This window comes from Schistocerca piceifrons, chromosome 4 (assembly GCF_021461385.2).
Source record: "Schistocerca piceifrons isolate TAMUIC-IGC-003096 chromosome 4, iqSchPice1.1, whole genome shotgun sequence".
NCBI lineage: Eukaryota > Metazoa > Arthropoda > Insecta > Orthoptera > Acrididae > Schistocerca > Schistocerca piceifrons.
In genome coordinates, this window is record NC_060141.1 from 550351431 (window position 1) to 550356472 (window position 5042).

Sequence of the window (5042 nt, forward strand, 5' to 3'; positions counted from 1 at the left end):
AGATAGCTTGCAAAGTCTCACTGTGAGAGAGTTTAAAGCTGATTATGAAACGATATGCAATAACAAATATGTTCCTTTCTTTTCTTAAGCAATGCAAAATACCGTTCTAATGTCTTTATAAAGGAATGCAAAATACAGCTCTCATGACTTTATAATCCTCTACGTAATACTATGTTAAAATGCTGTTTTCACAATGTAACATCCGCTCTACCATGAACATTACGATCTGAGAATTCCACGTGTAATAGCGGCCATCGACTGTGATTCATACGCAGTCAGTACCAAGGTACATGGACTTAGTTTTCTTATTTTATTGCTGCTCATCTTCAATTTTTTTACGCCGTTCATCTGTGTCTCGGCAGCGCATCGCGAGTTCACTCCGCTTCCTCTTTCTACAGCTCAAGTAACAAACTGTGGCTACTAGATCGTCCGTTGTAAGAATCATTTGAATGTTCAGTTTTGTTAGGTAATGTTGCATATTAGCCATGTTCAGCAGCTATTATTGTAACTGTGTACAGAACAAGTGAAAGAGTCACTTTTATAAAAATGAAGATAATTGGTCGTTTTCCGTCTCCTTATTGTAGTGATTGGTAGAACTACCTTTTATTAAAGTGAAGGTAATTAGTCGCTTTACGTCTCCTTGTTGTAGCGATTATTAGGACTAACCTTACTCATTTCTGGTGAATTTTTATGTTCTATAATCCGAAAATGGCTCTTTCATCCGCTGTACGAGATCAGAGCTAAGCCATTGAGGCAAGCGATTGGGATGTAAAATGAAAACCGTATGTACTTCAACACTACTTGTATGTGTGTGTGTGTGTGTGTGTGTGTGTGTGTGTGTGTCCGGAAAAGGGTATCATTAAATACATGGCACGCATTATTATTATTGTTGCTGTTATTGTTTTTATTATTATTATTATCATCTTATAAACGGGACACCACAACACACTGCAAAACAAAGATGGTCGCAGTGTAGATATCGCTGGATTATTCAACTGCTCACCAGGCTTTGAACTCGCCGAACTGGATGCTCTTTGATGCTAGTGCACTGTTTCTGTCTTTTACGTTGGCTGGACCACCCAATGATAGTTGCTATCTTATGAATAGAAGAATTAATTAACAAAGTCCAAAATAAATTTCTGCTGCTGCTCTTACTTGTAACCTAGATGCTGTAAAATTTTGTAACTGCTTAAGACTGGGTTACGCCAGGATGAAATGTTGCGAACATCGTTTTGCACCCTCAAGAGTGCTCATTGCGTAACTATGTATTTAAGTGTCGAGCTGTCTTTTTTATTAGTGATCACTTTTAAAATATAGGAAGAGAGTTGGCAACGAGACTGGGTTACGCCAGGATGAAATGTTGCACACATCGTTTTGCACCCTCAACAGTGCTCATTGCGTAACTATGTATTTAAGTGTCGAGCTGTCTTTTTTATTAGTGATCACTTTTAAAATATAGGAAGAGAGTTGGCAACGAGACTGGGTTACGCCAGGATGAAATGTTGCAAACATCGTTTTGCACCCTCAACAGTGCTCATTGCGTAACTATGTATTTAAGTGTCGAGCTGTCTTTTTTATTAGTGATCTCTTTTAAAATATAGGAAGCTAAGTTTTGAAAATGATTCAAAGTTCAGTACAAACAATAGTTGTCAGCCTTCACGCGCCACATAGTGCATAATACAGGCAAAAATCAGTCTCTGCTGTGTCCAACAAAACAGAAAAAAAAGATCGGAATGTTACCAGGAGAAGTCACAGTATGATTGCGTTTTCATCATGAGATTGCTTCTGAATCTATGCCGCTCATTTTATTAATGGCTTCAGCTCCCGACGTCTTCTGCATTGTATCCTGGCAAATCTTCTCTCTTGACATTTATTGGTTCTTGTTTTTCACCTTTGCTTTGGTTTTCACCTCTTCCGATATGCTGTGTCGAATTTCAGAATTAGTTTTATTCTCAAAATTTTGGTAAACTGTTACCGACCAGGTTGGCAAAGCGGTTCTAGACGCTACACTTTGGAACTGCACGACCGCTACGGTCGCAGGTTCGAATCCTACCTCGGGCATGGATGTGTGTGATGTCCTTAGGTTAGTTAGGTTTAAGTAGTTCCAAGTTCTAGGGGACTGATGACCTCAGAAGTCAAGTCCGATAGTGCTCAGAGCCATTTGAACCATTTTTTTTTCTTTGTTGCAACAAAGATGAAGCATGATGACTAACTGAAACCCTCAGCTGCCGACAGGTGTTGTTGATATACCTCGATGTGGACAGCTGAAAATTTGTGCCCCGACCGGGACTCGAACCCGGGATCTCCTGCTTACATGGCAGACGCTCTATCCATCTGAGCCACCGAGGACACAGATGAATAGCGCGACTGCAGGGATTTATCCCTTGCACGCTTCCCGTGAGACTCACATTCCCAACCGTCCACAATTCTACATATGTAATGTACCTAATAGACATTTGCCCATTCACTCATTACTCGCGCACACTTTGGCGATGCCCGTAAGAGTTTGGGCAACCTGTGCGCATTCACACAGACGAAGGTCAATGGCTGGGTAGCCTTTAACTATATATATATATGAAGACAGTAACTGTTCCCAGGGAAAAGCTGCACGGTCAACAACAGTAATCTGTTCTTTCGAGAACAGTTACTGTCTTCATATATATAAAGATGAAGCAGTCATGTTCTAGCAAGCTCTTATTTCTTCTCATCCCCTCACGTTGTTACTGCATGCTCAATCTCCATAAAACGTCTTCGTGGCCTTCTTAAATTTCTTTGCTTTCAACGGGAACGCAAACTGTTCGGCCTTCCATAAAATAATCAACTTCCCACTAATTTACTTCGCACTTCCGTCGGTCCGGCCATTCATGTACGTGTCCCAAGCAAGACTCTATCAATTGTTTCTTCTGTAATTGCAATTTCTTTTTCCATAGATTATGCGTTCCGTGCTGGACTAAAGCTCCAGATTACACAGAAGTTAGGAATAATTGCATTGATAAAATAATATTGCAAATTCATACATTTTCCTTACATTTTCATTTTTGTTAAGATATGAAATCAATAAAATAAATTAAAATTACTGGCCAAACACAAATTTACTGTACATTTGTGCAAAATGTCAGACTGGTGAGGGGCCTGTTATATGATTAAGAAGGGGCCGAATATTTGTGCTTCATGCGATTCCATTGTTAAAGGATGAATAGAGAGCAGACAGTTGGAAAATTCATATTGGAGGCCTCTGTGAGGGGGAGAACTTGTCTGATGTGGTAGAAGAAGAAATGTGAGTCAATATGGAAAATATATGGGATCCAACAGTAAGAGTGTAGCAGAATTTTGGACGACTTGTGATCAAATAAGGCAGCGAGGATGGACAATATTTCCTCGAAGAATCTAAAATAATTGAGGTAAGTGGCAACCAAACTGTTATTAATGTTGGTCTGTAGTCTGAATAAATGCCATCAGACTTTCGGGAAAACATCATACCAAGGGCAAATAAATGTTAAAATAATCAATCAGCAAACATCTCATGCAGTCAAACTTCTGGCAAGAATAATATACAAAATAATGAATATGAGAACTTAGGGTCTATTAGATGACGATCGTTTGGCTTTCGGAAAGGTGAAGGCATCAGAGAGGCAGTTCTGACGTTTCTATTGATATTGGTATCAAGATTTTTAAAAAAATCAAGGCTATTTCGTAGTATTTGCCGACCCAGAAAAAGCAGTCGGCGAGTCTAAATGGTTCAAGTGGGCATCCTGCGTAAAACAGTAGTAAGCTGTGCGGGAAAGCGATTAACATACAGCATGTACAAGAATCGAAAAAGGGCAATAAGAATATTAGACCAAGAAGTGCTCGAACTGAAAATGACGCTAAGACAGAAACGCAGTCTTTCGCCTCTACTGTTCGATCTGTACATCGAAGACCCAGTGACAGAAGTAACATAAAGGTTCAAGAAAGGGATTGAAATTCAGGGTGAAAGGATATCATTGATAAGATTCAATGATGACATTACTTACCAGTGAAAGTGAAGAACTGCAAAAGCTGCTGAATGGAATGAACAGTCCAGCACACACTATGAACTCAGAGTAAACCGAATAAGACGAAAGCAATGAGGAATAGAAGAAGTGAGAGTAGCCATAGAATTGGAGACCATGAAATAGATATTAAACTACCTGGGAAGAAGAAAAAAAGAAGAAGGAAGGAAATCAAAAGTGGAGTAAAATGTATTGCTGTGGTAGCCATAATATTCGCTCCCGGGTCTCACTTCATTATTGATAAAGACAATTTTAGCTGTCGGAAGAGGTGCAGTGAGGCACAGAACATTTTCAAATCGTTCAAATGGCTCTGAGCACTATGGGACTCAACATCTGAGGTCATCAGTCCCCTAGAACTCAGAACTACTTAAACCTAACTAACCTAAAGACATCACACATATCCATGTCCGAGGCAGGATTCGAACCTGCGACCGCAGTGGTCGCGCGGTTTCAGACTGTAGCGCTTAGAACTGCTTGGCCACACCGGCCGGTGAACATTTTCATTTATTTATATCTCTTGATTAATAATTAACATTTTATTGGCAATCGTAGTAGAGATACTCTCATTAGTGATAGATTCTTTTCATAACCATTTTCCTTGGACAACTTTAGCGTTAAAAAGTTCAAGCAAAGCACTTCGTGCGTCTTCGGCTCGCGCCAACAATCTACACCGAACAAAGTGTTTCGGGCTGACCGGTCGAATTTGCACTGTTGAGATTAGTTGCGAGCAGTAAAAGTAATTATCTTAATGGGCAGCAACTCTGTGAACAATGAAGAGAGGAGCAGTGGAATTAGAAAGTTTATTTTGATGTCTAATATATGCAAAGCATCTTATGCACAAGTGTTCGAACTGCTACGTACTGTAACTGTGTTACGTTGATTACATTATTTGTTAGCAGTTTATGGCTTTCTACGCTACATGCCTTTCGCATCCCATATGAAATTCTATCATTCATTTAGCAGCGTAGTGAGACATAGCCTATTCGCTAGTAAGTTTCTTACAGCCTCGCC

The 5042-nt window shown here is 39.8% G+C and overlaps 1 non-coding gene across 1 annotated transcript; it reads right to left on the reverse strand.

The window, feature by feature from the left end:
* Window positions 1-2275: 2275 nt before the first annotated feature.
* Window positions 2276-2349, reverse strand: Trnat-ugu. Its single transcript has one exon. It is a non-coding gene; the product is annotated as a tRNA-Thr (tRNA).
* Window positions 2350-5042: the final 2693 nt, after the last annotated feature.